General features: G+C 36.4%; 1 protein-coding gene and 1 non-coding gene across 3 annotated transcripts in view; both read left to right on the top strand.

Annotated features, from left to right (window-relative positions):
* Positions 1 to 21,962, top strand: part of RABGAP1 (RAB GTPase activating protein 1) — a 159,714-nt gene that overhangs the window by 24,111 nt on the left and 113,641 nt on the right. The window lies entirely within an intron of this gene.
* LOC121103177 lies at positions 5,708 to 5,815 on the top strand. Its single transcript, XR_005835335.1, has one exon. It is a non-coding gene; the product is annotated as a U6 spliceosomal RNA (small nuclear RNA).

The following is a 21,962-nucleotide window of genomic DNA, read 5'->3' on the forward strand; positions in this document are numbered from 1 at the left end:
ACTAAATACTGGGGATACAGTGGTGAATAAGATTACGAAGCCCCCTGCCCTCTTAGAGTTGTTATTCTAATGGGGGAAACAGACTTTAAGCACATAAGGAAGTGAATAGGTTAAGTAAATTTAGGTGCTATGATGAAAATCAGAGTGGGATACCTGGATAAAGAATGAAGGGCAGGTACTATTTTAGAGACCATCTTGAAGTGACATTTGAGCTGAGACCTGAATGGAATGGGGAAGGAGGCCAAGTCTAGGAAGAGAGCTTTTTAAAGGGAATAGAGAAGATAGACCCTGAGGAGGACCACCCCTGTTAGGACAGAGATTGGAGCAGAGTGAGTAAAGTAAATAAAAAATGGTAAAGAATGGTATCCAGTGCTTGGCAGAGGCTGTATCATGTAGAACTTAATAGAGGTTGGGAGAAATTTGGACTTTGTTATAAATGTGAAGGGAATTTTTGGAGAGTTTTCAATGGGGACATGATCTGATTTACATTTTAAAAAGCTCACTGGCTGAGAGAGACTTCCAGCATGGCAGCATAAGGAGCTCTGTGGACGTACTCTTTAGCAAAATTGGTGACAATTATTAAAAAGAAAACAAAACCCAACGATTTACAGTTTTTGGAAATGTTCTAAAGAATATACAGCAAGTAAGGAAACATTTATTCAAGGAAATTTACTAAAATTTGGTAAAGAATCTGTGGTATTTGAACCAGGACCCATTGCTTCCCTCACCTATCCCAGCTGAGCAAGATATTAACTCCGTACCAGTGCAATCAAGAAGATAAGATCCCCCGGCTCCCCTCCTAATTGGAGAGCTATCTTACAGGGAATAGCAGGGCAATGGCATTTCTCATCCTGCCTCCAGCTACATTTACTAGCCAAGTGTGACTCAGAGATGGGGGCTCCCTTTTTTTGCCCAGCCCTTGTTCTTGGAATAGAGGCTCTACTTTGGGCACAGCGCTGCTTAGAATACTGGGAGTCTGATTGCCCTAGCTTCTAAAGACAAACTACTATGGACAAACCAAGAAGACCTGAGACTACTGCATCACCTACAGCCACTAAGTACTCAGCTTCCAAAGATGGGATGTCACTCAAAGTAAAGCATGCTGTTGTCCACCTCCTAACCTCATGGCTATGGCTCACAGATTTTCCCTGTAGTGAGAAGGGGTCATAAAACAGCTCCTAATCCCTTCCCAGAGAAACTGACTTAATTTACAGCAGAATGTAGAGAAATTCAAGCCTAAGGGTATTCTCAAAAACAGTAAAGCTGTGGTGAGCTGTAATTCGAGAGGAGATTGGTAGATTGATTGAACATATAGATTTAAGTATAGGCTTACTGGGAGGAGACTGAATCTTAGTGTCAGAACAGATCTCAAACATGGACCTCTGAAACTCTCCCTTCAAAGCAATGTCAATTTGGTTAGTTTATTTTGTGGAGTAGTTTATACCCAAGTGCATTATTGAAAACTATTTAGCAATTGGCCCTAATTAGTGGAGTTTGACATCTAGGTGTGGTCAGAGAAGGAGACCAAGCACTCTTCCAAAATGGTTCTCATCTCAGGATGACTGTAGGTAAAGCCAAATCTTCCCAGAGAAGCAAGTTGGAGGTTTAACACAATGGGAATTAGGGGAGTAGAATTTACGAAAATAAGCTGTCTAGCTACTAAATAAATAAGCATAATAAATAACAAGTCCCAGAGTGGGGAGACCCGTACTGTGAAATGGTACTTTATCTAAAATATCAAGTTTCCTATCAAGTTTCCAACACAAAATTGTGAAACATGCAAAGAAACATGAAAAAATAACCCATACATCATTTTTTTTTTTTTTAAAGAGCAGCCAGCAGATACTGGTTATGAGAATGACATGTTGGATTGAATACATAGATTCGTCAAAGTAACCATTAAGTTCAGTGAACTAAAATCGTGCTTAAAGGAATAAAGGAAAGTATGATGACAATGTCGTATCAAATAGAGAATATCATTAGGGAGATAGAAATTACCACCAAAGAGCCAAATGGAAATTCTGAAGTGGAAAAGCACAGTAGCTGAAACAGAAAATTCACTAGAGGGGCTCAACAGTAAATTTCAACTGGCCAAAGGAAGAATTAATGAGAGGTATTTTCAGGAGTTTCAGGATGAAGTTTACTATCATCCTACCCTCCAAAAAACACTGATTTAGACAGTCACTCATGGACGAGAGTGCCTTTGTGGGAGTCCAGGGGTCCATCAGAGAGGTTTCAGCATCCTTGGAGCAAAAAACATCAAAGATTGGATCCACTGAAGACAATAAAAGGAGCTGTTTTACTTCACCTGTGTCACCTTTCTCCCAAGACAAAACAGCTCAATGCCAATAGAGACTTTCTCTGCCCATGATTTTCTCCATGTGGAAAATTGAGAGCAGTTGCTAGATTCCCCAGGTGTGTGGGATACTCCCAAAACCCATTTCTTTCTCACTCCATCCAGAATATTGGGTTTTGAACTATACAACTTGGGGGTGGACAGTCATTCTGGGAGAACAACAGCTAAGGCTGGGAATGGAACATATCAAAGGAACACACATTTTATTGACTGCTTTAGGAACTCTATCAGGAAGTCTACTCATGAGCCACTGAGGTTGTCTCCCCTTCTGATCACTTCAGCTGGCCTATGGGTACCACCAAGCTCACCCAGGCACATCCATACCCAGTGACTGCCACCTTGTGCATGCCCCTGAGGGCAAGAATGGTCAGAATGAGCCTATGCAGATGTCCAGTGAGCATGCATAGAAACTGGATTCTGTGGGATTAGGAGAAACCACGTGCTTGAGCAGTCATCACCACCTTAGGGAAAGCAAATGCAATGGAAATCATCAACAGCAGACTGGATCAAGCAGAAGATATTTTCATGAAGTAGAAGACAGATTATTTAATGTTATCTAGTCTGAAAACAAAAAAAAGAAAAAGAGTGAAGAAAGCCTACGTGAACCATAGTATACCATAAAAAATAATGTATGCATTTATTGGTGTACCAGAAGGAGAAGAGGGGGGGAAATGGGTCAAAAGGTTAGAGACCTAATGAATGAGAATTTCCCAAATTTGGAGACAGATTTGGACATCCAAGTTCATAAAGCTTGTAGGTTTCCCCAAGATTTCAACCCAAAGCAATTCTTTCCAAGACACATTATAATAAAATAAAAGACAGTTTTTAAAGCAGCAAGAGAAAAAAAAATCACATGACAAGTGAATCCCCATAAGTCTATTAGCAGATTTCTCAGCAGAAACCTTGCAGGCCAGAATAGAGTGGGATGATATACTCATGGCGCTATAAGAAAAAAACCAAGAATATTTTATTCAGCAAAGTTGTCCTTCAGAAATGAAGGAGGGAGAAAGATATTCCCAAATCAAACTAAGGGACTTAATCATCACCAGACCTTACTAAAAATGCTGAAAGGTGTTCTTCAATCTGAAATGAAAGAATACTAACTAGTAAAACGAAAAGCATGAAGATATAAAACACTGAAGAAGGTAAATATGTAGTCAAAATCACTGTAATACGGTGTTGATTAATTCTAGTATAAAGATTAAAAGACAAAGGTATTAAAAATAGAGCAATAATGAATAGACAATATGAAAAGTTAAATTTTTACATCAAAACTCTAAAATGTTGGGGGTGGAGTGTTTGTATATGATTAAAATTGTTGTAAGCATAAAATATACTGTTATATCAGTAAGATGTTTTATGTAAGCCTCATGGTAACCGCAGAGCAAAACCTACAATAGATAACATGAAAGCTAAAAAGAAGGAAATCAAAGTATACCACTTTGGAAAATTTCATTTCACAAAGGAAGACAGCAAGAAAGGAAGAAAGGAACAAGAGAACTATAAAACAATGAGAAAACAAAAACATAGCATTATAAGTTCTTACCTATCAATAATTACTTTAAATGCAAATGAATTATATTCTCCAAATAACATAGTGTCTGAGTGGATAAAAAATATGACCCCCACTATATTCTGCCTGTTAGAGACTCATATCAGCCTTAAGGACACACACAGACTGAATGTGAAGAGATGGAAAAGCAATTCCATACAAATGGAAACCAAAAGAGAGCAGGGGTAGCTAAATTGATACCAGACAAAACAGACTTTAAGTAAAAAAAACTGTAAGAAGAGAGACAAAGGGTATAATATAATTAAAAATGGGTCAACTCATCAAGAAGATGTAACAATTGTAAATATATAAGTATTGAGCATCAGAGTACCTAAATATAATAAGCAAAAGAAACAGATCTGAAGGGAGAAATAGACAATACAATAATGATAGGAAACTTTAGTACTCTATTTTAAACAATAGATAGATCATTTAGGCATAAAATTAGTAAGGAAACATTGGACTTGAACTACACCTTAGACCAAGTGGACCTAACAGGCATATTTAGAACATTCTAACAAACAGCAACAGAATATTTATTCTTCTTAAACATACACAGAACATTCTCCAGGATGGATCATATTTAGGTCACAAAACAAATCTTAGCAAATTGAAGACTTAAATTATGCCAAGGGGCGCCTGGGTGGCACAGCGGTTAAGCGTCTGCCTTCAGCTCAGGGCGTGATCCCGGCGTTACGGGATCGAGCCCCACATCAGTCTCCTCTGCTATGAGCCTGCTTCTTCCTCTTCCACTCCCCCTGCTTGTGTTCCCTCTCTCGCTGGCTGTCTCTATCTCTGTCGAATAAATAAATAAAATCTTTAAAAAAAAAAAATTATGCCAAATATCTTTTCTAACCATAGAGATATGAAATTAGAAATTGATAACAGGAAGAAAATTTGAAAATCACAAATATTTGGAAATTAAACAACATATTTCTGAACAACCAGTGAATCAAAGAAGAAAACAAAAGGGAAATCAAATATCTTTAAACAACAAAAACACAACATATTTCACATTCTACGATACATATGTGGAATCTGAGCCACACTCAAAATGGTGGTTGCCAGGGGCAGGAGGAGGTGATGGTGGGAGAAGTGAGGAGTTGTCAGTCAAAGAGTACAGATTTCCAGTTATGCAATTATTAGGTTTTGGGGATCTAATGTACAGCACTGGGATTATAGTTAACGGTACTATATTATATAATTAATTGAAAATACCTAAGTGAATACATCTTAAATGTTCTCACCACACGTATAGAAATGGTAATCATGTGAGTTGGTGGATATATTAACTGACCTTATTGCGGTAATCATTTCACATTATATACACATGTCAAATCACATTGTATACCTTAAACTTACACAATGTTTTATTTCAATTAAGTCTCAGTAAAGTTGGAAAAATATATAAAAAATGAAAAAGACCCACAGATTTTCCATAACAAATAAAATGTGAGAAGTGTTTAAAGTCTTTTAAAAAATGAACTGTTGCTACCACAATCATGAAGAAATACTAAAATAATTAAGCTGAGTGGAAGAAGACTGACCAGCCCCACCCAAAGCTCATATTGCACATTCTATTTATGTATAATTGTAGAAGATGCAAAACCTATAGTCACAGAAAGCAGTTCAGTGTTTGCCTGGGGGTATGATGATGGGATGGGGAAAAAGAGTGGGAGTACAGAGGGGCACAAGGAGTTTTGGACATTATGGATATGTCCACTGCCTTGACTGTGGTGTATACGTATACCAAAATTCACCAAAGTGCACATTTAAATTATGTGCATTTGAATGTACATGTGCTTGCTTTGGCAGTACACATACTAAAATTGAAACAATACAGAGAAGATTAGCATGGCGCCTGTGTAAAGATGACACATAGTATGCATCAGGTATACCATAACAAATATGTTTTTTTAAAAGAATTAAACAATTTTTATTTTTATTTTATTATTTCACTCTTTTATTAAGTAGACTCCACACCTAACGTGGGGCTTGAATTCACCACCCTAAGATCAAGAGTCACATGCTCTATGGACTGAGCCAGCCAGACACTCCTAAAAGAGGGAATTAATAAACTTGAAGATCAGTAGAAATATCCAAAGAACAGAAAGAAAAAAGAATGAACAAAGCCTCAGAAAAAGATGAGACGTTATTAAGTGTAATAACATACTCGTATGTATTTCAGGAGGAGAGGAAAAAATGAGCAGAAAAAATATTTGAAGAAATAATGTCTGAAAAGTCCTACATTTATTTATTTATTGAAAAACAATACACATCTAAGAAGCTCACCATACTCTAAGATAAACTCAGAAAGATCCACAAAAAGCCATATCTTAGTAAAAATGTTGAAAACCAAAGACAAGGGGGAAATCTTAAGTAACAGAAGAAAAATGATTCATTTCCTACAAGGGGACCTCAGTAAGATTTACAGCTGACTTCTCAGCAGAAGTAGTGGAAGCTTGAAGCCAGTGGGATGACATGTTCAAAGTGCTCAAAGAAAAAACTGTCAACCAAGAATCCTAGCAAAACTGTTAGTCAAAACTGAAGATGAAATAAACAAAAACAGAATTTATTGCTATCAGAACCACCTTGCAAGAAATACTAAAAGAAGTTCTTCCGGCCAAAAGCAAGTGACTCCAAACAATAATTTTAATCCATAGCACCAGTATGGGTAATTGTGTAATAATAATAATAATAATAATAATAATAATAATAATTGTGTAATAATAAAGACAGTATGAATACATTTTCCTCTTTTGCGTTATATATATAATATATAATGTGTGTGTATGTGTGTATATATATATATAATGTGTATATATTGTACCTATAACATTTAGAAATATCTGTTTGCCAATCATTTTAAAAATGAGGTAGGTAGGAGCAGAGCTGTATTACAGCTTAGTAAATGACTTAATACAGTAATTCAAAACTATAAGAGCAAATGAAGAGAACCAGAATTGATAGAATTAATATAACAAAATGAGTATATGTTTGTTTTCTTGTCTTTTTTAAACGACACAATTATATAAAGTAACAATTTTAAAAATGTGTTGATTTGTAATATTTATAGATATAATAATACCAATGGGGGGAATACTGCTATATTTGAATAATTTTTTGTATCTTACTAGACTTAAGGTAGTATAAATTAGAAATTTATTAATTCTAATAAATTAAGATATGCATGGCAAGTTCTACAGCAACCTCTAAGGTGATATGTGTGTGTATATATGCATATCATTAAATGTCAATGCTGTATTAGAAAATATTCACTAAATACTAAAAAAGCAGTGAAGCAATAAAGGAACGGAAAATACCTAAGATAGACACATAAAAACTAAAAAGCAAAATGGCACACCTAAATTGAACTCTATCAATAGCAAAATGGATTAAGCAATAGAATAAAAAAGAAAACTGTCAGCATTCGATAAAAAAAATATCCAGCTGTATGCTGTCGGCAGGAGATACATGTTAAATTCAGATACAAACATTTAAAAAAAAAGATGGGAAAAGATCTATCATACAGACCGTTTGGGATACAGCTTAAATGTGTATAGGAAAATTTCCACCTGTAAATTCCTATATTATGAAAGGGAAATCTCAAGTAAGTAACCTCATCTTTCACCTTAAGACATTGGAAAAAGAAGGGCAAACTAAATGTAAAACAAACCAAAGTAGGAAATAAAAGATTAGAGCCAAAATCAGTGAAACAGAATAGAAAAGTAATAGAGAAGAATCAATACAACAAGAACCTGGTTCTTTGAAAAGATCAACAAAATTGGCATTACTTTAGATTGACCAAGAAAAAAAGAGATTACTAGAATTAGAACTGAAAGAGGGGACATTATTGCTGACTTAAGCTAAAAAAATAGGATTATAAAGACCTATTAGGAATAGTAATATGCCAAAAAATTAGAGAACTTATTGAAATGGATACATTTCTAGAAAAATACTAATGAGATTTAGTGTGAATAGACCTATGACAAGAAGTTGAATTAGTAATAAAAAATGTACCCACAAAGAAAGCTCAGGCCTAGATGGCTTTATTCCTGAAATCTACCAGTGCTTGAGTCAGAATACCAATTCCTCATAAACTCTCCCAAAAAAATAGAAAAGGAGAGAATATTTCCTAACTAAATCTATGAGGATGATATTGTGCCAATGCCAAAATTAGACAAAGACATCACAAGAAAACTACATGTCAGTATCTCTTAAATATACCAGCATACTTAATTCAGCAGTATATGAAACGGATTACATACCATGATCAAGTGGGATTTATCACAAGAAGTAAGTTTGGTTTAACAACTGAAAATCTACATATGTAATATATGAGTGGAACTAAAAACAAAACCACATGATCATTTTTAGTAGGCACAGGAAAAATGGTGAAACCCAACAACTTTTTATGAAAATAAGGAAATGTAGAAAACAAATCAACTGTGAATGGAACTTCCTCAACCTGATTAACAGCATCTATGAAAAACTCACAGTGAAAATCATTCTTGCTGGTGAAAGAGTAGATTGTTTCCCCCTAAGTTCAGACTCAAGACCTGGATGTCTGCACTTGCAACCTCTGTTCAACATTGTACAACCAGGGCTGTTAGGCATGCAAAAATATAATATCCAGATTGGAAAGAAGGAAGTAAAAACTATATGTTTGCAGTTGACATGAATTTATATATGGAAAATCCTTTGAAATGTAAAAAAAATTATTAAAATTAATAAGTTCCGCAGTATTGTAGGATACAAGATAAATATACAAAAAAATCAATTTTCTATACACTTGCAGTGAACAATCGTAAAATAACAATGAAAAAACAATTTATGATAGTACGAATAAGAATGAAATAGGGGCACCTGGGTGGCTCAGTTGGTTAGGTGTCCAACTTGATCTCAGCTCAAGTTTTGATTTCAGGGTCGTGCATTCAAGCGCTGCTGCCTCCACTGGGCGTGGAGCCTACTTGAAAGAAAGAAAGAAGAAATGAAATAGTGCTGAGTTAAACAGAAGTGCAAATCTTATACTTTGAAATCTGCAAAACATAAAGATCTCAATAAGTGGAAATTCATCCAATGTTCATGCATCAGAATTATTGTTAAGGTGGCATCACTCCTCAAAGTGATTTACACATTCATTGCAATCTATTAGAATCCTAGGTAACATCTTTGTAGATGTTTAGATCCCAATTGTAAAATTCATTTTGGATTGCAAGGGACCCTAAGGGCCAAAATAATCTTGAAAATAAAGAACAAAGTTGGAGGACTCAAACTTTGTATTTTCAAAACTTACTATTGAGCAGTGGTAATCACGTCAGTATGGTACTGACATAAAGATAGGCGTATAAATCACTGGAATACATTTGAGAGTTGAGAAATAGAACCATATTTCTGTGGTCAGCTGATTTAGACAAGGTTACCTATGCCATTCGATTGGGAATGGGTTTTTTATTTTCTTTTTTCAACAAATTGTGCTGGGACAAGTGGATAATCACGTTCAAAAGAATGAAGTTGTACCCTTACCTCACACTATATACAAAAATTAACTTAAAATGGATTATAGACTTCAGTGTAAGAGCTAAAAGTGTAAAGCTCGTAGAAGATACAGGGGTAAATTTTCATGACTCCAGATTTGGTACCACACCCGAAGCATAAGCGACAAAGGAAGAAATACAGCCCGCAGGATGAAAACTAAGCAACCTAAATGTTTATCAACTACTAAATGGATAAATGTGATGTACAATGGAATATTACTTGGTCATAAAAAGGAATGAAGTACTGATACATGCTACAATATAGATGATCCTCAAAGACATGTTAAATAACAGGCAAGTCACAGAAGTCCACAAATTACATGGCTCCGTGAATATGAAATGTCTAGAATAGTCAAATTTTTAGAGGCAGGGGAGCGATTAGTTGTTGCTTATTTAGTCTGGAGTTATTAGGGGAAGGTAGAGTTGATACCTAACAGGATATGGTGGTGTTTTGTGTTTTTTGGGGTTTTTGTTTTGTTTTGTTTTGTTTTTGAGGTGATGAAAATATTTTAAATTGACTTTGGTGTTGGTTGCACTTATCTGTGAATATACTCAAAACCATGAGTTATATCTGGTCTACTCCATGGAGAATGGGCAATAAAGAGGCAAGACTGATAGCAAGAAGAGCAGATAGAAGGCCGTTTTAGTCATTAAAGTGAGAGAGAATGTTGGCTTAGTTTAGAAGGTGAACGTGGTTTGATTCAGGATATATTTTCAAGGTAGAACTGATAGGGTGGGCAAATTAGATGTGGGATTTGAGGCAAAGACAGAAATAAATGATGATTCCTAGGTTTTGGCCTGAGCTGTTAGGTAAATGGTAGTGCCATGTATTAAGATAGAAAGAGAGAGGACCAGGATTGGGTTAGAGGGATCAGAAGTTGGAACATATTAAATTTGAGATGACTATTATATGTCCATTTCTTGATGTCAAGTAGTTGATTGTGTGAGATTGATCCTCCGGAGCGACTGTGGCTGGCATCAACAGTATATAGATGGTATTTAAAGCTATGGGATTAGATGAGATCACCCACAGAGTGAGCGTAGAAACTGAAGAGTTGAGTGAAGAACTGATTCTTGGAGTACTTCAACATTGAGAGATGGAGATGAAGAGAAACCAGCAGAGAAGACTGAGAAGATATAACTAGTGAGATATAAAGAAAACTAGGAGATTGGAATGCCTTGGAAGAGAGATGAAGAAAGTATTTCAAGAGAGCGGGAATAACCAGGTATGTTAGATTTTGCTGAGAGGTTGCTTTCGATGGTGACTGAAAAAAGACAGGATAGAGGCCTGGGTGATCCTTAAGAAGGGTGTGGGGGTTTTTTGGTTTTTTGTTTGTTTGTTTTCTGATTGCTTTTTGTTTTCAAGAGAGAGATGAGATCATTAGCATTCCTGTGGGTTGGGTGGTAAATGGTAGATGAGGAAGAAGTGGTGATAGTATAACAATGGTTTTAAGGATTTTTGCTAAAAAGATGTGGCATGGTAGCTGAAGAGGAATAGTGATTCCAGTGAGGGATTTTATGATACAAATACACTGATAGGAGTTACTCAGTAAAGAGAGGGACATTACTAGTACCAGATAAGAACAAAGTCTTTGATTAGGGAGAGGGGTTTCCTGTCACGTGAGTGGAGGGGTTAGCCTAGGAACAGTGTCTATAATAGGAAGAAAGACAGCATGAAGAAGTACACATGCAAGTAGATCAGTCTTCTCTCTTTTTGGGTTTCTTCCACTTGAAAATTTTCTTGTTAATTTTTGAAGTACTGTTTGACTTACTCTTCCTGTTTCTAATTTGGTGAATCATTTATGGTAAATGGGAAGGACCTTAGGGCTTCTCGAGAGAACTTTTTTTCTTGCTCTCTCATTTATCTTGTTTACTGAAAAGAAATGTTCTGTTTCTTAGACCAGGAAATTGAGCAATATGCTCTACAAATTTAAAATGTTTCCTCTGTGTATTTTCAGTACATCTCTACAGTCTATTGGCTTATTGTATGTAGAACTGGTAAGTGAAGAAAGTAATAGAATTATTGTTCAGTCTACGAGATCAAAGTAAAGTATGATAAGATTACTGCAACATGTTGGTCAGTGATATTCTTCTTTTTGAAACTTTGCTTTTTCAGCCACTACTAGATTTTAAAATTGCATTGGATTTAGAAAATACATTTAAAAGCCTGTCATTCTTCCATGTCAGAAATAGGTTTTGTTGAATATTCAGTTGACAGCTAGTAATCTACCAAATGCTGTTTTTAGGCACTGAGGCTGGCAACTCCCATCTTTGGAATTATGATGACCTAGAAAACCCAAAATGTCCCAATACAAAAATATTTAGGAGAGCTGCATGAAATATAACAAACATCCTTTTTTAGCTATATTCATAAAAATGTAAAGAAATCCCAAAGGAACAAAAGCAAAGAGGGGCACTGAAAGCCAGAACTATACGTAAAAGCTGACGCTGGAGCTGTACTGGGGGAATTTGCTATTCTTTATGACCAGTAGGCATGGGTTTTGATAGATAAATTAGGTAAGATAAATTGGGTTTTACAGAGAGGGGTGTTGGAACTGAGATTTCCTTATATAGCACCTTCGGGGGATGATGCATCCTAATTGAAAGGATAGACTTGGAAAAAATAACTTACTTACAATCACAGGAAGAAAATAAGGAAACTTAGCAGAAGTCTTCTTAGCATGGACACAGGTTTGGAGGGGAGTCTTGTTGAGAATTTGTACCCATATGCTTGCCTTCGGGTATTTGGCGTTTGAATTTACACTACCTGAATATTCCTGGGTTGGTAATACTTTCAGGGCACCTGACAGAATCAGTTGCAAAACTACTCTGGAGGGACATGCCTGCCACCCAGGCTGCATGGTATTCCCACAGATGACCTTGATAAAGAATATCAGATAATCCAGAATTTATAAAGAGCAGAGAGTAGGCAAACCACAGCAGGATCAAATCTCACTGAAACTCAGGCATTTGAATTATTAGCTGTAACTTTAATTTAAATATGATTTAAATATTTGAAGGTTTGGAGAAAAATTTGAAAATATTAGAAATGAACAAAATTATCAAAAAATTTTAAAAGACCAAGCAAACTTAGTGCAAATTAGAGCTAGTAAAGGTAAAGGCGCAACTGATGTGTTAAATAGTAGATTAGACATGGCTGAAGAGAGAATCAAATACCTGCAAAATGAATCTGCAGAAGTTACCTGGAAAATAGACTAGAATGGGAGAGAGTTACTTGAGATAGTAACTGACTATTTTCCAGAAGTGGTAAGACGTAAATCCTCGGCTTCAAGGAACAGAGTGTGAGTCCCAGTCATGATGACAGGAAACTGGCAAACATCACAGACAAAGAGAAGCTCTTAAAACGCTGAATGAAAACAGATGAATTGGACATGGTTCCTCTCTTCAAGGCTCTTATAGCTTAGGGTAGGTGGTAGCTCTTAGGATTTTTGTTGCAGTGGTTTGTACTAATCCTTGCTTTGTAACAAACTGCCTCAGAATTGAGTGGCTTGAAACAATTTATTATTTCTCATGATTTTATCCATTGAGTGGGTAGTTTTGCTGGTCTTGTTTTGGTTCATGTAACTTCATTGAGCCAGTACATTGGTGACTGGGCTTGACTGGGATGGCTGAATCTTTCTTTTCGTGTGGTCTTCTTCTTGGACTTCTTCACAGCAGCATGGTGGTCCTAGGGTAGATGTGGAAGCCGTAGTGCATCTTTTAAGGCTACGGCTTAGAAATTACATGGTGTCACTTCTGCCACATTTTGTTGGTCAAAGCATGTCACAAAGTCAGTCCAGATTCTTGGGTTTAGGGAAATAGACTCTACCTCTTGATGGAGGAGCCGTAGAGATATTGTGGCTATTATTTAATTTTCAACATTATAGATAAATGCTACGGTAGAGATTAACAAAGGGTGCTATAGAACAGAGAAGACGGAAACCTATCTTAGCTGGGGGAAGGAGTCTGAGATGCCTTCTTGGAGAAGACAGTGCTTTAGTTAAGCCCTTTGAAGAAAGACTTCATGTGAGGCTGTAGTTATTTTAAAAACACAGGTATTTTTCTTCATGAAATGTTTTGACAACTCACATCAAAATCGGGGAACTTTTCATAAAGTCAGAACATGTATTTTCTCTACCTGACTCCTCTGGTGTAGGAATCTTACACCCTTAGCTCTTAACCAAAGATACTCTATAAATATTGGTTGGAGGTACATTGATGAGCTAGTACTTCTTTGGTGGAAAGTTCAGTTAGAGAATTAAAAAAATTTTTTTAATCTTTCTCATCTTGAAAAATCCAGTGGACATTATTTTAGTTGGAAAGAAGTTGCCAGATTGTATTAAAATAGCTGATATAGAAGTCATTCCTTCTCGCTTAGAATTGCCTAAATTAATCTTCTGACTCAGTTTCTGATATTACTTGTTTTTAGTATCAGGTGATCTTGTCCTCTAATGCAGATCTTTTATTCAGCAAACGAAGTAACTGAACCATGAACACACAGTTTCATTAAAGTGTGGTGGTGGGGAGACACATAAGTAACCATGTCATCATGATAAAATTCATCAAGTGCTAGAATATAGATATGAACAGAATTATATGACAACCTAACTGTTGCCTAGAAAAGCAAAGAGTAGGTAACAATTTAGCAAAACCTTAAAGAATGGTTAAGAATTACTCAAAGAAGTGAGTCCTGTAATGTGTAGAAAGATCAAGAGAATTGTAAAGGGCCCAGGGTCAGGAGCATTGCATATAGTAGAATTGAATGTGCTTGCTTTTCTTTTTCTCCCAAATAGCCTTTTTGTTATTTGTTTTCTGTAGTTACAAAAATAATGTGTGCTTGATACAGAAAATTCAGGCAATAAGAGAAGTTAAGTAAAACCCAATCATAATCCCATTATTTTGCAACACAGTCATAAATACTTTGGGTCTATCTTCAGTTGACTTTTTAGGATGAATTCACAGGATGTTGTTCCTTCTCCTTCCCCTTTTTAAATTAATGTTAATAATTCCTAATGGTGATTTTAGGTTGTTTCTCTGGTCCTTCCTTCATAGAGTAAGATAAAGAGATGGATAGTCAAAACAGCTGCAGTTTATAAATGAGGCACAAAGTAATTGAGTGATTGATCAAAGATCACAGAACAAGAATGTGAGTGGATTTGAGGTTAGTAACAATACTTTCCAGGATCCATATGGAACTTCTGGTTATTTTGTGTCTTGCTTTCTGGTAAAACTGAGCTTTATATACTTGTTTCAGAATGCCTTAGTTTTTACACTGAAGCTGAGTAAAATTACTCTGAACTATTGTCATTTATATTTTCATTACGGTCTGATACAAGTAGTGGAACTGCAGATCATCAAGAATTTGTCTTTAATTTTCTGTATCTATGGATTTCTCAAGTGCACACTGTCATTTCCTAAGCATGCTTTCTTGAAGACAAAATCTCTACTGGAAAAAGATCCCAAACTGCCTAGAGTAGCTTTGGATAACTGTCAAATCGTGGGGCCTAGCTGGTATTGTTGCAGTGACAGGAAACAGAGGCTATAAAGTTAGGAGTAGAAAATTAAAACCAGGAAATGACTGGCTGTTGCCTTTGAAACATTTTGTCCCTTCTATAAATGCAGTTTGCTCTCAAGGAAATAGACCTGTAGCCACCTATACCATTTAAATTATTACTTTTATTTGATATATTTAGAAAGGACAGATGTTGGGGTGCCTGGGTAGCGCAGTCGTTAAGCGTCTGCCTTCGACTCAGGGTGTGATCCTGGTGTTGTGGGATCGAGCCCCACATCGGGCTCTTCTGCTGGGAGCCTGCTTCTTCCTATCCCACTCCCCCTGCTTGTGTTCCCTCTGTCACTGGCTGTCTTTCTGTCAAATAAATAAATAAAATCTTTAAAAAAAAAGAAAAGAAAGGACAGATGTTATTCCAGTAACGGCTTTCACATAAATAGTAGGTGTGTTCTTAATTTTCTCTGGCTAATGGAAAGTGGAACAACTCCTTTTTTTTTTTTTTTTTTTTTTTTTTTTTTCAAGTTATTTGCTTTTTCAAACCTCGACTCTAGTAGGTGGGTCAGAGTGTATTTAGAAATAGCTGGAAGTGGGGGGTGCCTTGCCAGCTCAGTAGGTGGAGCACGCACTCTATCTCAAGGTTGTAAGTTTGAGCCCCATGTGTAGAGGCTGGGTGTAGAAATTAAAAATAAAATCTTTTTATAAAAAAATGAAATAGCTGAAAGTGGGGTAGGAAGATACTAATTGGATGCTTACTAATTGGCAGATTCTGTGATGTGAGAAATGAGATAATTCCTGTAAAAATCACATATAGTGCCTGAATTATAAACAAACAGTAAGTGTCCTATAACCATATTATTATTGTGTCATTGAACCCTCATGACATGACAGTCCTATGACATAGATATTAACACCTTCATTTTAGAGGTGGGGCAGTTGTGGCTCCCAGAGGTTGTTAATTTGCCCCAGAGCCAACAGAGTTAGTTTCAGAGCCATGTCCCAAGCTCAGCTCTGTCTTAAGGTGGAGCTCAAGTAGGACTACTAAGTACAGTTCCACAGGCTGTACTTTGTACAGCCATCCCTAGGAGGTTGCTGTTCACATGCTCTGTATGTGAACGGTGCCCCCTGAGTTGTGCCACGAGCCAGCTCTTGTCCCTAGTTTTTACTACCACCGGCTTTGTAAGCAGAATTATGAATAAGTCATTCATCATGCAGTCTCTGTCCTTGCAAATATTTATGTCTGTGTTTACAATAGCTGCTAAATTAGCTACTTTATATTTACTCTTTTCTTCTCTTAATTTGGGACTGTTTCTTCAAGTACTCTCCCCTCGTCCTCTTAATCTAGTTTACATGGAGCTGGACACAAATCTAAGCATGACCCTTGTATTATCCATACATATCGTTTGCTTTTTTTATTTTTATATTTCTGCTAAATTAAGTTAGAAGTCGTTGTTGGACTTCAAAATAAAATTGTTTGTTTTGCAGCATGCTAATTGGTCTTGCCCAGCATTCTTATTGTACATGTTAAACCTTTAATGACGCTCAGAATAATAGGCAATAATGGTATTTGTTTTTGTTTGTGTTTAAGTAAACAAAGCTAAAATAAAGCATTCGGATTTCATGTTTTATACGTAAACCAAAATCCAGTATCCAATATCAGAATACTACTTTGGCTTCTATTCTGCATTTATAAAATTCAATGCAGTAAACATATATTGTAGGTATATTGTGCAGTAAGTATATCCAAAGCTTTGGGAATAATATAAAGATAACTTAAGAAGAAATCTCTGCCATCTAATAATGCCCAGTCTGGTTCAAGGTCTGGTTCTCTAAAACATGTATGCTCATATGATGGTAGCACTCCCTAAGGAGGCAGTAATTAAACCCCATATCGCAGGGTTAAGATATCCCAGAGGAGGTAACAATTTAAGCTTGGTCTTAACAGAAAGAAGGAAACGATTACTTTCTAGGGAAGGGAATAGTCTATACAAAGTCTAGATGCTTGAAAGTTTATGATATGTCCTGGAGAAGTTGAGTAATTTGATGTGATTGGTAAGAGATGGGAACATAAATTGGGCAGAGTTGTGAAGAACTCAATACAGTTAAAAATTTGGGCTTTATCTTAAGGGAACTGAAGAAACATGGAAGGGTTTAAAAACAAGGGGGTGCTTGATCAGAACTAAGATCTGCAATTGTAACTTTAGTGGCCCTGTGAAAGATAGGTCATAGGGGAGAGAGAGAGAGAAGGCAGGGAAGCTCCTATCTTTCTAGTAGGCTTATGTAAAATGAACATAAGCTGTCCTGTGGTATTACCTGTACAGAGAGGGGAAGGGAAAAAATGCACAATTGAGCAAGAATCCATAGGATTTATGAGTAATGTGGGAGTAAGAGAAGTGAAGGATGATTGTGCTCTTTCATTGGCCCACTAAGTGGATACTAGTGCAATTCACTAATTAAAAAAAACCAGGGGTGGCACCTGGCTGACTCAGTCAGTACAGCATGATCTTGGGGTCGTGAGTTCGAGCCCCACATTGGGCATAGAGCATCCTTAGAAAAAAATTAGGATACAGGAGGAGGATCAGATAGTGAGTTAAGTTTGACATACTAAGTCTGGGGTATCTGGCTGAAGATTTCTGTCCAGGAGATGGTTGAGGAATATGTAGATACATATTAGGGATTGTGTATCTTGGCAGCAGATGAGATGGGCACAGGAGTGTCTGTAAAATGAGGTTATTGTCAAAAACAGAACCCTGGATGAATACCTTTTGAGGTGCAGATAGAAAAAATGATTAGTGTGTTCTCAATTTGCATTTTTTGTAGAAATCATGTTTTTTTCTAATTTTTTTAAAAATAGACTTTATGTTTTAGAGCAGTTTTAGGTTCATAGCAAAATTGAGAGGAAGGTGCAGAGATGTCTCATTTAATCTCTGCTCCCTCATATGCATAGCCTTTGCCACTATCAATATCCCCTTTGTATTTTAAGTTTACTGAGGTAAAATTTACACACAGTAACATGCAGCCCTTTTGGGTGTACACTCCTATAAGCTTTAGTGAATGCAAAGTCTTATATAACAACCACCATCACCACAGTTAAGATGGAGAATATTTTTATCACTGCAAAAAGTTCCTTTGTGCTTCTTTTTAGTCAATCCTCTTATCTCCTTCCCAGCTCTTGGCAATCAGTGATCTGATTTCTGTCCCTGAAGTTGTGCCTTTTCCAGAATGCCATATAAATGGAATCTTACAGTATGCTGTAGCCTTTTGTATCTGGCTTATTTTACGCGGAATAATCCATGCTATTGCATGTATTAATAACTCATTCCTTTTTATTGTTGAGTAGTATTCCATTGTATAGATGATATATGGCACTTTGTTTATCCACTAAGCAGTTGATAAACATGTATATTCAATTTTTGGTGATTATGAATAATACTGCTATAAACATTCACAGACAGGACATATGCTTTACTTTTCTTGGGTAAATACCTATAACTGAGTCATATGGTAAGTGTATATTATCTGTAAAATTTACAAAAAACGGCTAAACTGACTCTACCATTTTGCATTCCCACCAGCAATGTATGAGAGTTTTTCAGTTATTACACATCTTTGCCAATCCTTGGTATTGTTAGCATTGTTTTGATTTTAATTTTAGCCAATCTTATTGGTATATGGAGGCATTCTATGGCAGTTTTAGTTTCTCTAATGGCTAACGAATTTAGTTTCTCTCATATGCTTATTAGTTAACCATCTATATACCTTCTTCAGTGAAATGCCCATTTTTTAGATTGGGTTTCTTGTTTCCTAATTGAGTTATAAGATATTCTGGATATAAATCCTTCATCAGATACATATTCTCCAAGTCTGTGGCTTATGTTTTCATTTTCTTAGTAGTGTCTTTTGAGCAGAAGTTTCTAGTTTTGATAAAGCACACTTTATCATTTTTTTAAAGACTTACTTTTATTTTAGAGAGAGGGCAAGAGTGTAGGGGAAAGGGGCCAAGGGAGAGGGAGAGAGAGTCTCAAGCAGGCTCTGCTCTGAGCGTGGAGCCTGAAGCAGGGGCTCAATCTCATGACCCCGAGATCATGAGCTGAGCCAGAACCAGGATTTGGACGCTTAACCCACTGTGCCGCCCAGGTACCCCTATCATTTTTTTTTCTTTTATGCTACTTTTTGTGTCACTAGAAATCTTTGTGTCCCAGGATTTTCATAGATTTTCTCCTTTGTTTTCTTCTGTAAGTTTTATAGCTTTAGGATTTACACTTAGACCTGTGATCCATTTTGTGTTTATTTTTGTATGTGATGTGAAGTATTGGCTGAGCTTCATGTTTTTGCGTAGGTATGGATGTCAAGTTAATTGTTCCAGCCCCATTTGTTTTATTCCCTTTCTCCTTTAAATTATCTTGCCAACTTTCTTGAAACCAGTTGGCCACATACGTGCCAGTCTGTTTCTGGATTCTGTTTTATTCCATTGATCTATGTGCCTGCCCCTTGACTAATATTGCAGTGTGTTATTTTAGAGATGATTGTGTTATCTGTTAAAAATGCTGTTGGCATCAGGGAAAAGAAAACCCTACTAATAGTGAGTTTATTTTTTATTATAACACGAAGTCTAATGATAAGCAGTTGTATGTGTGTTTAAGCTATTCATCAATACCAGGGTCAACAAACTATAGTCTGCTGGCCTAATCTGTCCTGCCAACTATTTTGTAAATCACCTGTGGCGGTTCTTCAAAATGTATATGCCCAGGCTCTACCTCTGAGACTGATTTACTTGTTAGGTTGGGAGATGAGGGGATGGAGGGAGGAGCATGTGTTTGAATTTTAACATGCTTCCTGGTAATATTGGTTATTATGCTGTGTAGTCATGGTTAAGAACCATTAACCTAAGGTTGATTTTTAGAGCGTGGTCCCCCAGACTAGCTGTATCACCATCTCCTGGAAACATTTTAAAAATGCAAATTATCTGGTCCACCCAGATCTACTGAATTGGAATTCAGTTGGGGCCCAACAGTTTGTGTCTTAAAAGTTCTCCAGGTGATTCTGATACATCCCAAAGTTTGAGAACCCTGCAAGGCATTGCTGACTGTTTCCTAGATAAGCAAGAAAACAACAGATGAGCACCTGGGTGGCTCAGTCGGTTAAGCATCTACCTTCGGCTCAGGTCATGATCCCAGGGTCCTGGGATGGAGTCCCACATCAGGTTCCCTGTTCAGCGGGGAGTCTACTTCTCTCTCTACACTTTCCCTTCTTGTGATCTCTCTCTCTCTCACTCTCTCTCTCAAGTAAATAAATAAAATCTTTAAAAAAACAAACAGAGTGCCTGGCTGGCTAAGTTGATGGAGCATGCAATTCTTGATAACAGGGTTGTGAGTTCAAGTCCGTGTTGGACATAGAGATTACTTAATAAAAAAAATGTTTTTAAAATAAACAAAAACAGCAAAAAACTGGTTTAAGTATGTATATTATAATGTTACAGACAGTAATTTTAAAATTAGGTTGAAGGTTCTCAAATGATCTAACATAATTGTGGAGTACTGTATTGACCCTGATCATCCCAAAGCATGTGTTGCATTGCTGTTTTTAAACAGCTTTTAAAAATCAGCATATTTGTGTGTATATTTCTTTTTCCTACTCTTTACGGAAGAATTGAGGAAATAGAAGGCAGTTCTTATGTTTATAGGCTTTATAAACGAAAGAAGAATGCAAGATGAATATGTATAAACACAAAACACGAGCATATAAACATGTTTTCTTTCAGGGTTAGGTGTATTTTTGTTATTAACGAATATATGAAAATGTAGGCAGCCTATCCAACAGAAAACTTATTATCCTGTATACCGAAGAACAAAACAGTACTTTGTAACACGGAACATACAATGTCTTAGATTTCGTTTGCTCTTTTGGTGATAGTCTCCTCAGTTATAATTCCTAATTACACAAACAGGGAGTCTGATATCTTTTCTCCATCTGTGTTCAGGAAGCTGTAACTATCCTACTTATGTTCTTTTTCTTTCCCCTTGGAAAACAGTTTAGGTTCAATTAGACTATCTTTTGTTTACTGCAGGTGATGCAGTAATTGCTCTCCAGTTCTGAAAGAATGGTTAATTGGAACTAAGCTGTGGTTTGTTTTTTAGATGGCTTAAAAAAACTTCTGGAAGTAGAACTTGTGAAAGAAGAAATTTGATTGCACTTGCGGATGTGCAGGATCAGGCATAACAAAGAATTAAAATTACTTGACCCACTTGTAGTTCCATTAGCAGTAACTGTAAACATAAAATGAAGTTCAGGGAAATAGACATGGTCACTGAAGCCCTGAGGCCGAACACCTGTGTGGCCCTTATTTCCAAGGCAAGAGTAGCTGACATGTTACATTTCCTTGGGAAAATGTCAGCAAAAAAAGACTTAAGACTGTTTGTTTCTGAATTAAAATTTACAACCAAAGGAACTTGAAGCTTATAGAGTTATAAAAAAATGTTTGAACTGGGTTCTTTGGTAGTCCCGAGGTATGTCTGTTACTATTGGAATTTTGCTTCTAACTTCTGTGTTGATTTGACCAGGAAGACCTCGTTCTCTTTAACAGTCTCCTAGCCCCACCCGTTTTAACTTTTTGTCAGGTTTTATTCTTCAGAAAGCCGCCTAAATCAGCCCCTTTCTTGGTCATGACTTTTTCTAAATTCTTTTGTTAAATTTTTTGTTAGTGTTTCTTGAATAAGCATTCAGTGACAATATTGGGTTTTGTCACTTGTGGTTTTCCTTAGCATTGGGCGGTCTGCACTTGATTTTGCACTTGTTTACTTCCTTGTTGAGCAACTAATAATAAACCATCATGACTCTAGAAAAACACTTGACATTACTGAAATGGAGTGCTTCTCTTCAGGCCATTTAATACATACCAGCTTTATTCAGAACTTTAAGAAAGTTCGTATCAGAGGAATCTCCCTTAGAATTGCAAGAGACTGACTTATAGTAGGAGTGTTGAAGTACATGTGAAAATTTATTACCTAATAA

Source organism: Ursus maritimus, unplaced genomic scaffold, assembly GCF_017311325.1.
Source record: "Ursus maritimus isolate PB19 unplaced genomic scaffold, ASM1731132v1 scaffold_17, whole genome shotgun sequence".
Lineage (NCBI taxonomy): Eukaryota > Metazoa > Chordata > Mammalia > Carnivora > Ursidae > Ursus > Ursus maritimus.